Genomic DNA, 13105 nt, shown 5'->3' with positions numbered 1-13105 from the left:
CACTCATTTAAGACAGAGATAAGGAGGAATTTCTTCTGTTAGAGGGTTGTGAATCTGTGAAATTCTTTACTACAGAGGGGAATGGAGACTATGTTATTAATTATGTTCAAAGCATGCATTTAATCTGTAAGGAAGTTAAGGAATATGAGGAAAAGGCAGGAAAGTAGAATTGAGGATTATCAACTCAGCAATAATCTCAATAAATGATGTAGAATGGATGGACTCAATGGCCTGTTTCTGCTTCTGTGTCTTAGGTTTTATCCCAAGTTGTCAGCCTATGAATGCATCTGGATATCTCTGATTCTCTTTGCTTGATGCATGTGATACTGAAGGTTGCAATCCATCAGTCTTTGTTATGTGTGTGTGCTTGCAGAATGAAACTAAATGCTGATCCTTGGAGTGTAATTCTGCAGAAAAGTGACAGTGACACTTTCCCTTTGTGGAGCACATGAGATAATTGACCATCTTATAGTGCTGCTGGATACATGTGAGACCCTACACTGACATGAGTTTGTTCCAGCTGGCTGTGTCTGGTAGTGTGGCAGTCCACTGGTAAGAAGTGTGCCCTTCCCTCCAAATCTCTGCTTGTGAAGCAGGGAGTGAACTTTCCTTTCTTCTAGGCCATCTCTTTGGTGATTAGTGTCAGGTAGTGCCATGTGATGGATTGTTCCTGACTGGCAGTGTCTGAAGTGCTATATGGTTGGGTTTTAAATGTGGCACTAATGAGGTGGAAGCCCAAAGGTTCCAACAGTGGTGAGCATTTCCATCCCATTCACCATGTGGTTCTGTCAATAACAAACCAGCAATGTGCTTGTGTAGTTAAGGAGGTAAAAAGTGGAAGATAGTACAAAATAATTTGTCTCAGGCAATAATGGACTGGACAGCAGGAAATTAATTTGCTAACACACTTAAACCACAAATGGGAAAACTCAAGCTTTGATGAAAAGTGAAGGCTGAGATACTGATATGTTTATACAACATAGATAAAGGGAAATTGTTCATATTAATTTATGGCACCAGTGCTAGGACTCACAGATTTAAGGTATAAGACACAAGATTTGGACATAAGATAAAGGACAAATGAGGGTCCAATTTTTTTCACACACAGCAAGTGTAATGATCTGAAATGATCTGAAACTCCTTGCTCATTAGGGAAGCAGAAGCAGAGACAGTTTCAAAGGAAAATTCGATGACTGCTTGAGCAAATGAAGCTCGAGGACATGATGAAGAATGGGACTGATTGGATTAGATTTCTTTGCAAAGAACTGGCATAGAGTCAATGGCCAAATGACTTCTTTATGAGCTTCTATAATTCTATGATTTTAACTTGCACCATTAAAGTATATGATTCTGTTGTTCATTGAGAAAATCAAGCAAACACCAATTGGAAATTGTGCATTTTATTCCGCCAATGGAGATAATGAACAATGAACCGTGTGTCACTTTGACAAACATGCGATCACGTCAGTCTATGCATATCTTCTCAAGCATGAGATCAGAATATTCAACTGTTTAATTAAGTGATACCCAGTGACCCAAGGAAGTGGACACATCTGAAATGAATTATTTGGCAGGGTCATTTGAAAGGTTAATTGGATTTTCTCCCTCCCCCCCACCACTGTTCAACCTACATAATTGTTTTCACTGATGTTTTTAGTTCACTGTCAGGCATATTTAAACTCTATAGTTTAAATCAATATTAGAATATACAAATTGGACATTAAAGCTAATGTGTCCATAGTGTGTGAAATCAACTGTAAAATTAGTAACAAAACTATCAATTCCTCATGTATGTTTCAAACGTAAAATTCTGAGGGGCACTTGACAGCATAGATGTTGAGAGAATGTTTCCTCCTGTGGGCTAATCTAAAAATATGGGGTACAACTGTGAAGGATGATTTTTTTTTCTTTCAGAGAGTCTTTAGTATTTGAATTCCTTCCTTCCAGAGAGGAGAGGAGGCTCGATCATTGAACATACTCAAGGCTGAATTAGATAGATTTTTGACTGACAAGTGAGTCAAAGATTATGGAGACAGAGTGGAAGAAGGCCACAATCACACCAATCATAACCCTATTAACTAGTGGAAGGAACCAAATGGCCTATTTCTAGAGTACTTTATGTGACCCATAATCTTTAGTCCAACCTTTCCAAATCCAACATCTTGAGGCCAGGAAGTGTTACTTCAGCCCGGTAAGTCACCCACTGATCTGATTAGTCACAGTTCTCTGCTGCTAGTCATGTGAAATCTGAAGTTTGCAATCAATTAAAAACTTATTATAATCTTTAAGTCAGATTGCTACTTCAATTCCTCAGAAAATGTATGAATTGGCTTTCCTGTATATTTGAGTCACCTCTCATCTAAAACTGAAATGCCGCCATGGCAACAAGATCGCAGCTAACAATATCAGGAGTAGTGGCTTTCTTTCACTGCCACAGAATTGTTATGGTACAGGTAGCCATTTGGCCCGTCATGACTGCACTGACTCTCTGAAGGTCGTTATGACTTAGTGCTATCCTCCTACTCTGGCCCATAACCCTGCACATTGTTTCTAATTACTTGACCACCTAATACCTTCTTCATGGTCTTGATTGAACTTGCCTCCACATCCTTTCAGGCAATCCATTCCCTACGCACTGTCTTTTTCTCACATTGCATTCAGAGGAACTGTAAGTGAAAAACTGCATATAAAGACAAAAGTAGTGAATCAAGCAAAAGAGCTAAGGACTGTTAATACGCAAGAGACAAAAAAGTTCAAACAAAACGACATGTTTATCTTAACTGGTATTTTTAAAGAAGAATTTGCAAGTGCTATCCTTTCCTAATTTTCAACATTAGTTTTGGAGAAGTGAGGATAGATAAGAAAGGAATCGAGGTAATACCCTCGCATGCTTGACAATAACCTGAAATCATGCTAATCTCTGACACACTGGGATTTGATTGCTCCGTTAAAAAAAACTGAACATCGTTGCTTCAGGCAAGGTGATGGTGGTAATCACCTGCTATAATTCAAGTTGAAGACCTGAATGTTAGGGAAGAAATTATATTATATGTCCTTGCACAAAAATTTTCATTACTGGCCTCACCTTTTGCAACAGAAATGGATTTCTTTTGTAGGTCTTAAATTTCCAAAACAGTTGAAATCATTCAATAGCTCAACAAATAAAGTGTGCTTTTGTAATGTGAAATGTTACTGTTTTGATTTAACTGAGAGCCAAGCAAATTGGATTCAGTGGAGGCAGAGGCTGGTGGCAGCAGAGTGTTCAATTCTCTTAAAAGCTATGAAGAGGGAGTAGACATTGGCTGGGTTTTTCTTCTCAACACAAAGTACAAATTTCCATAGGCATTTCACAAGCAAATCAGCCAATGCAAATGAACGATCCCCTGCAACGAAAAATAAAATGTTAAGTCAGTAGTAATTGTTTAAAATTGAGAATGTGGTGCTGGAAAAGCACAGCAGGTCAGGCAGCCTCCCAGGAGCAGGAGAATCGGCATTTCAGGCATAAGACCTTCATCAGGAACTCCTAATGAAATTCCATAAATGTTGATTCTCCTGTTCCTCCGATGCTGCCTGACCTGCTGTGCTTTTCCAGCACCACACTCTCAACTCTGATCTCCAGCATCTGCAGTCCTCACTTTCTCCTAACTGTTTAAAATGATCACTTTCACAATAGGAACTAAGTTATTGCACTTGATATTTCATCCTATATGGACAGCTGAGACTGTAAAGTGTGAACACAGGCACACTGCAGCAAGTTACATTTTCTACATTGGTTCCAGGAGTCAATCTAAAACAATTCATAAGAGTAAAAGCCTTCAGGCTGTATGTTTTGACATGCAATGAATCTCGTAAATACTAACTGTAATTCTAAATGTAGTGAGGAATATCCATTATGGGAAGTAGTTGATTCATTCGGCTCCTTCCTTTATGTAACGTCAACATTATATAACGATTGTGTTATATACTTCAATACAATATGAAGTCTTTTTGGGTTGTAAAAAAGAGGAAGGGGTCAGCTATGATGTCCCTGAATTCGATAAGATCACAGTTACCATGTATCTGAATTCCATTTACTATCTCAACTCCAAATCCTTTTTAGGCTTTTATGGAATTCCCCCACTCCCCCTTTCATCAGTCAGTTGTGTATGTGTTAAAGGTCTCATATCAGGCCCAACATTGGTTAATCCAAAATGGAGGTCAGAGCCAGTTAATGCATGAGCACCACTAGATGTCTAGATGGTTAAAATTACAAGGCAAGATGCAAAATAGCCAAGAAACAAAATGGTCTTTGATTTGAATAAGACAAAAATGAAATGATGAGAAATAGCCAAAGGATGAAAATGACCCAAAAGTCAAAGATCATGATGATGGCTATGTATGTTACTGTGTCTAGGTGGGAGAGCTCTGATTGCCAGGGACTTGATCTTCTAGTGTGTCGTGGTGCAAGCATTGGAACAATTGTCTTCGTAAAGGAAGTCTCTGTCTCTGATCTAGAATGCTGCATAAGACATTTTCTTAGATGCATTGTTTTGAGCCAACCCTTACACTTCAGGGCTGCTAAACATCGAGACCTGCTTCTTCTGGCTGGAATTGTTGGACACAGCTGTCATTCAGTTTTCATGGTTGAGGCTTCAGATGGGATAATGTTGAGGCTGGTCCAAAATCCTGGCCTGGATCAGTAACTGAGTCTGGGTCTGATTTGCGATCAGCAATTTGGATTGGATATTCATCAATGACTGGGTCAGGGTTTAGATCAGTGTTCGAGTTTGGATCCACTTCCGCATGTGACTGTTGGTTTGGATTCCATAGGCCTTTAACTAAACAATGTGGTACCACCTACTTTTGCTACATCTAACAAAATTCTGTAAATGAATGGGCTGGCTATATCCACAACCAAATAGAGACCTGAATACCTGGGGGACAGAAATACTCCCGGTTGGAAAATTTGTAACATCACTTAATACCTTAGCTCACACTCTACTGTGTTCCCCTTCTCATCAAAATATGACTTGCTCCACTGTTTCCTTTTTGCCATTCTGATGGCCAATGCTTTTGTGCAGACTGTACAATTTCTAATATAATGTTCAGTTTTATCATGGCAGAGGACTTTGATCTCGGTCTCTGTCAAGACAAGTCCTATTAAACATTCAATACTTCTCATGGGAGATCCAGTCTTTGACATGTGTCGAGGGAGGTGAATCCAGTTGAACGGGAGGGTGAGTTCCATATGGTCATGAGGACAAAGGAGGACTACATTCCAGGTTGAGTTCTTTTGCTGGACAACCTTTCACAGCATTACTTTGAGAGCGTGATTCATCCACTCCACAATCCTGCTGGATTGAGGATGGTAGGTGATATGAAAACTTCGGTTGATGTTTGTCCCCCCCTACATTACCTGGGCTGTGAAATATGTTGCTTTGTCCAAATCTATGCTGTGGGAAGACCCCATCTAGTGAAAACTTGTTGAATTAAGATGTTTACTGCAATTTTACCAGTGTTTGGTCGAGTGGAGAATGCCTGTAATCGCTTACTAAAAATGTCCATGATGACCAGGATATATCTATTACCTTCTATACAGGGTCATAGGGAGCCAACACACTATATTTGAAGGTTAGCCCACAGTCTGCTATTGGCCTAGTATGACTTCACTCCTCACGATTTGCATATTTAACTGGATTATCCTAGGTGCAGATGATACAATTCTTGACATAAAATATTATGTCTTTTCTTACTTCTGGCCACAAACACAATCCATTAATTCGGTCAGTAGTAGCTTCTGTCCCTTGATGACCTTGGACACCATAGTATTAATAAATCATTTGATTTGGTCCTTGATTGGTATCATGTACCATTCATCTTTGAGTGCAAGGTCATGGTTTTCCATTGGGTGAGCCAAATCCCTTGCTTCCAACAGCGGCAGGGGGACGTTTGATCTGTTTTAGAGATATACACTGGCTGAGTGTATGACTGCTGGTGGGGACATTTTCCAGGGTAGCTGACCGCATAGGCTTTAGCTGTTAGCTCTGTAGGGGGAACTTTGTGGGGGAACTTCAGCACTGATTCTGTTAGAGATTCACCTCTGTGGTTCTCCACATTTATACCACATCCTGTCTTTCAGTTTCCATCCTCCCCCAGAGAAAGTCCTTCGACAAACTTTCTTACTCTGGGTCTCTTTTCTGCTTCCCAGTTTTGCTTGAATCCTCCTTTAGGAACATTTGTTGCCACTACCTGACACTCATGGGATTCTCCTTTGTAGCTCAATAGAGAGAAAGAGAGCTCTTTAGAGAGAAAGCAGAGTTAACATTTCTGGTCCAGTGACCCTTCTTCAGAACTACCTTTTACCTCATAGGTCCTAGATCCTCCTCTGTATCCTTGTAAGTCCCCTACCCCAACATCTAGCTTCTTGGCACCTTGTGTGTCCTCTGACCCCGTGTTCAATCCTTTGCCTCTGTTTTGTGCAGGTCCCCATTTCCTATACTAGCTTATGCTAGATTTTGTTTTCCAATGAGTCCCTGACCTTGTACTAACTCTGGCTGTTTGTCCTTCTCACGTTGGCTAATGGCCCAAACACAGGTCGGAAGCCTTCACCTCTTTCATCCATTTGTATCCTGGCCACCACATGGAGCAACTGCCTTCTTAATTCAGTCTCATGTTGGATATTGGAAGTTGGTAAGGTTCAACATTAAAGATTATACAAACACTTCTAATATAGGACCATCCAAGGACACAAATGTTTTCCATGCTTTGGACACTTTAACCAGTTTATGTATTAAAAACACTTCACCCAAATGCTCTTGACAGTGAGATAGTCAAAGGACACTGAATTAATTTTATGGCTCAACTTGATTTTATTAACAAAATATTCTTTACTAAAAACACTCTGAGAGTTTTCCAAATTCCTACAGTATTTAGTTTATTGAGCTCTAGCCATCTGAGAAATGATGTTACCCACAACAAGCCATGTGATTGAACTGGCCCATTGGAATCCCTTTCCTCTCCAATGTAGGGCTGTCCCTCTTCCACTAAGATCAGGGAAAATCTTCTCCTGAGTTTTCTTGGGTTGCTGCATGCCTTTTGCCACAAGTCTTGCTGCATGTCTTTGCTGAGCAGTGGCTTCTAATTAGGGAAAAACAATGACTGCAGATGCTGGAAACCAGATTCTGGATTAGTGGTGCTGGAAGAGCACAGCAGTTCAGGCAGCATCCAAGTAGCTTCGAAATCTACGTTTCGGGCAAAAGCCCTATACAGGAATAAAGGCAATGAGCCTGAAGCGTGGAGAGATAAGCTAGAGGAGGGTGAGGGTGGGGAGAAAGTAGCATAGAGTACAATGGGTGAGTGGGGGAGGGGATGAAGGTGATAGGTCAAGGAGGAGAGGGTGGAGTGGATAGGTGGAAAAGAAGATAGGCAGGTAGGACAAGTCCGGACAAGTTATGGGGACCATTACTGAGCTGGAAGTTTAGAACTAGGGTAAAGTGGGGGAAGGGGAAATAAGGAAACTGTTGAAGTTCACATTGATGCCCTGGGGTTGAAGTGTTCCGAGGCGGAAGATGAGGCGTTCTTCCTCCAGGCGTCTGGTGGTGAGGGAGTGGCAGTGAAGGAGGCCCAGGACCTCTATGTCCTCGGTAGAGTGGGAGGGGGAGTTGAAATGTTGGGCCACGGGGCGGTGTGGTTGATTGGTGCGGGTGTCCCGGAGATGTTCCCTAAAGCGCTCTGCTAGGAGGCGTCCAGTCTCCCCAATGTAGAGGAGACCGCATCGGGAGCAACGGATACAATAAATGATATTAGTGGATGTGCAAGTAAAACTTTGATGGATGTGGAAGGCTCCTTTCGGGCCTTGGATAGAGGTGAGGGAGGAGGTGTGGGCGCAGGTTTTATAGTTCCTGCGGTGGCAGGGGAAAGTGCCAGGATTGGAGGATGGGTTGTTTGGGGGCGTGGACCTGACCAGGTAGTCGCGGAGGGAACAGTCTTGTCCATTTGTAATCACCCTTCATGCCTTACCACACAGAATATTCTGTGGCTTTAGTCAATGGGATTATTAGCTGAGTTCAAATCATCTAATAGGGATCATCCCTTCACTTTTCCCATGTTGGGGAGGTGTAACGTACACGTCTTCAGGCACTGGCTGGAAATCAAACTGCCAGATAGTCTGATTTATATTTCTTCAATACACAATCCCCAAGCTGGTTGCAATTGGTTCCGCCTGAACCTTTGTACCTCTCTGTCCTTGGTTTTCCCTTACTTCCATAGCCAATAGCTGCTGGTTGCTGGTAGCTTGGCCAATTTGCTGCTCCAGGTTTGGGTAAATTTGTCCGGCAGCGGGTCAACTTAGAATGTCCAATTTTGGGCACATGGTAATTTGATCACATGGTGATGAAAGCAGCCCACATGTTGACAGGTCCGAGGGTGTGGGGGTGGGTAAAGGACATGAAAGAAGGGGTATTCAGGCCCTAAACATATGGAAACTCTATATAGAGTCCTGAAGGCTACAGAGTCCCCAAGCATAAAATGAAGTGCTGTTCTTCTAGCTTGTGCTGAGCCTTGCTGGAGCATTGCAATAGGCCCAAGGCAGAAATACTGGACAGAGAATACAATGGCAGTCAACCATGGGTCATTTTTGCAGACAGAATATATGTGTTTCACAAACCGGTCACCCAGTCTATGTTTCATCTCCTCAATGCAGAGACTATATTGTGAGCAGTGAACATAGAGACTGGATTGAGTGAAATGTAGGTAAAAGCTGCTTTAGCTGGAAGGTATGTCTGGAGCCTTGGACTGTGAGTTGGGAGGCAGGTGTTACACCTTCTGGGATAGCACATGAAGGTGGCATTGGAATGTGGGGAGGTGTTGGCAGTGGAGGAGGAGAGAATCAGGTTTTCCGAGACGGAACAGTCACTGTGGAATTCCGCAAGGGATGGGAAGAGTATATGTGTCTGATCGTAACATCCCGTTGGAGGTGTTGGAAATGGCAGTTTGTGATCCTGTGCATGTGGATGCTGGTCGCTTGAAAAGTGAGGATCTGGGGACCCTATTGTTGTTGGAGGAGATTAGAAAATGAGCGAGGGAGGAAGTGCTGAAATGGATCAGACACGGTTGAGGACCCTGTCAACTATGTTGGTGGGGAACCTCAGTTGAGGAAAGAGGCGTACATTCTGAATAAGGTGGCATTATCAGAACAGATGTAACAGAGACAGAGAAAATGGGAGAATGCTTGCCTGCCACTTCAATACACCAACATGTTTCCTGGGCAACATTTCCACTCAGGCTTGCTGTAGTTCTTCATTGAGGCACAGTACAAGTTTGAAGAACAGCATCTCATTTTCTTCTTAGTGTCCTTGCAGCTTTCAGGATGCAATATCAAGTTCAGTAATATTAGAGCCTGAACATCTCCTTCTATGTCCTTTACCCATCCCATATCCCTCACGCTATCATCAAATAGGCTGCTTTCACCACAGGCCCTCCTGTTTTCAGCATATATACCACCATTTTCTGACTACAAATCACTTCTGAAGAAGGGTCACTGGACCTGAAATGTTGACTTTGCTTTCTCTCCACAAGTGATGCCTCTCCTGCTGACTTTTGCCAGCAATTTCTGGTTTACTTTTAGGTTCCTTTTCATTTCTATTTTCTCCTTGAAGATCAAGTTTTAATTTTATCTTGCATCCACCATTACAGGAAAGTTTCTTTATATTCATGCCATTAAAGCCTTTGGACATTTTAACCCTTTGATCAAATCACCCTTCAATCACCTGTATTCCAGGAAATGTAAGACAGTTTACATAACTTTTTCTCATAATCTAATTCTTAAAGCCTCAGGCTTATTCTAGTAAATCTGTAGGACATTCTCTCCAATGCCATGTATTTTGTCTTATTCACCTGCACAACCCTGAAAATCCTTTATACATTGAATATCTATTGAAAATGAAATGTTTATAATGTACCTATGTGAAAAAATACAGTTATAGACATAAACATCTATGGCCTTTTGTGCAGAAATCCTATGAATGGAATAGCTCAAGCCAAGTATTAGTAGTGAGAGACAGCGAGAGCAAGAGCGAGAGTTTTCACCCTAAGCTGAAAGACACATCATGTTCAGTAAAATGTGTGAGGAGATCAAACATTTTCATTTCTCATAAAACTCTCATGCGGAGGGTCAATTTTTTTTCAAATCCTTTTTCCTTCATCACATAATCCAAGGAGGCATGAAAAACCTGACAGATCAAAACTGAAATGATAAAAGGAGAAACTGGTAATGTGCACTCCAATGTCACATATGCAGACTTATAATTAAATGTCATCAGTAAGACCAGCTTTCAAAAAGGAAATGCCATACTAAATGGAAAAATCTACTGCAGGTAGCTATGGGACATGGGCTGATTTTACCCATCGCTGTGACTCCATGTGCACACAACAAGAAATTTGAGGGGACGGGGTACAGGTATTGGGTAAAGTAATCCTAAAAATAATAGTTAAACTTGTGGATAATGAATACGATTAATATTGGTGTACCATAAAATTGAGGTCTACTAGAACCAAAATGGGTATTTAAGTGTTTTATTTTATTGTTTAGAGGAATAGGATTAGGGTGAGAGGAGCAAGATATAAAAGAGATCTACGGGGCAACTTTTTCACACAGAGGTTGGTACGTGTATGGAATGAGCTGCCAGAGGAAATGGTGGAGGCTGGTACAATTGCAACACTTAAGAGGCGTTTGGAAGGGTATATGAATAGGAAGGGTTTGGATGGATATGGGCAGGGTACTGGCATGTGGGACTAGATTGGGTTAGGATATCTGGTCGGCATGGACGAGTTGGACCGAAAGGTCTGTTTCCATGCCGTATATCTCTATGACTCTAAGTGCTTTTGGGTTTAAAAAGCTGCCAATCAGTAGCCTTTTGGATTTTTAAGGTTCAGTTTTCAGAGAAGTTAGAACAAGATTGCATTCAGATCTATAGGAAGCCAAGAAACAAACACAGGTCATACTCGCGCTCTCTCATACTTTACACCCTTTGTTAGTAAAGAGTGTGCTTCAATTTAAGCACTCAAATACTCTGGAAAGAAGAACTTCTCACTCAAGCAAAGACCGATGTCCAATTGACCAGCTATGGAGTTGAGAATTATGTTTCACTGCTGTCAATACCACTGTGATCCCCTTGCCAAAAATCAAAACAATTGTGGAAATATCTCTGCACTCCACCCCCAACATTTGAACCGTAGATCCACAGATTTTGTTCGCATTTCATCTTTATAATCCTCCCATATTTCTGTAAAGCTTACTGTCTTGATCAGTCCTATATGTGAATGAATTATATGTATCTTTGGATTTAAAGGGGATGTAATTTAAATTTGAAGAGTAGTAGTTAATAATTAATGTTGCCACTTGTTACAACTTGTTACAGGATAAGTTTATTGATGAAACTACATGAGAGTTTCTTTTGACCGAAGTAGCAGTCAAAAAGAAGTGAATTAACCACCTTGGTGTTTCGACTTGTCATTTAATCATTTTTGACAGCCCATGGAATACTGTGACTAGATTTCCAATGCACTTGAGATTCATGACAAACTGCAATAGAATTCAGCAAGAGCTTGTTTCTTTTAACCACAGAAAGCGCTGGAGAAATTCAGCAGGCCTGGCCGCTTTTGCAGAGAGAGAAAAACTGAGGAGAGTTCTCAAATGTAACAGACACATTCTCCTCCCCCTAAGTGCATGGAAGGCCACAGTTGTTACTAGGCAACATCTAGACGTGGCATACAACTCACTCCCTGACTGCTGACAAGAACAGCAGCGGCATGGCAACATCACCACCTTCCAGTTCCCCTCTAAGCCACTCACCATTCTAATTTGGAAGTATCCTTTACAGCTGCTGGATCAAAATCCTGGAACTCTCCTCCTGACAGCATTTTGGGTCTCACTACACCACATGGACTGCAGAGATGCACATCTACAACTCACCACCATTAAGGCAATTGGAACTGTGCCACAAATTTTGACTTAGCCAGCGATGTCCACATTGCTGAAGAATTGAAGAACTGTTGAAGAATTAAAAAAAAACATTATTTTGTAATTTGAGGAATCCTTCAAGGAAAGGTTATCCTTGACTTATCCACTTGATTCAGGAATGGGAAGAAATCAGGAAGGCAACACACAGTCTGTTTCAAAGACATCACCCCATGCCCCTCACAACCCCCAAACTTTAGGCATTTGAACTGCTGAGGGAGAAGTAGATTGTAGGAAAAATCCGCTTGTTTTGTGCCAGAGCAGGCAGTTTTAAAGCAATGTGTGCTAAAGGAATAAAACATAATGAACCTTTCATGTGTTAATCCTTAGACTGTTTTTTTTATTGTTTTCAATCCACTTTTTAACATTCATCACTCTGAGTGTGAGGGTCAGAAATTTGACTGTAGTCAGTTCAATGAAATATTGTAATTTCCTTTTCTGGAGATGACAGGGAGCTGACAGGGTCACAATGTGCATGCAGTAATGTCTTATTTCATTCTTCTCTAACAGCACTGAGTTATTTAAGAAGTCTCAATGTCTCTAATCCATAAGTACATTAGAAATAGAATAGGAGCAGGCTGCAGAGCCCGTTGAGCCTGCTTCAGTCAATCCACTTATGGCTGAAGAGAGAAAAGAAATCCCTGCATTCATATAGCACATTTCATAATGTCTTGTAGGCCCTGAAAACTGTGAATTATTGGCTGAAATGTAATCATTGTAGAATATCCAGAAACAAATTTGACATAGCATGGCTCTTTAAACAGCAATAGAATAAATGCCTTGATCATCTCGCTTTAATGGGTCCAGCATCATCATTGATCAGGACACGAGAGAGTTCTTTAGCACTTCAAGCAATGCTGAAGGTCTGTTTTGTGGCCCTGAGAGGGCAGAAATGATCTAATTTGAAAACTAGCTCTTCTGATAGTTTACACTCAGTATTGTTCTGGTTTGTCAACCTTTGTTAAATCTATGCGTGAAATCATGGCATTCTGACTCAAAGCAAAACGTGTTGACTCACTGCACGCAGTGCTGATACCAATAATCTGGAGAACTGAGAACACCCCATCTCAACTCTTTGAACCTGACAGTGTTGCTACATAGCGTGTGACA

The sequence above is a fragment of the Chiloscyllium punctatum genome, chromosome 3 (genome assembly GCF_047496795.1).
Source record: "Chiloscyllium punctatum isolate Juve2018m chromosome 3, sChiPun1.3, whole genome shotgun sequence".
In the NCBI taxonomy this organism is placed as follows: domain Eukaryota; kingdom Metazoa; phylum Chordata; class Chondrichthyes; order Orectolobiformes; family Hemiscylliidae; genus Chiloscyllium; species Chiloscyllium punctatum.
Note: the sequence above shows the minus strand (reverse complement) of the source record.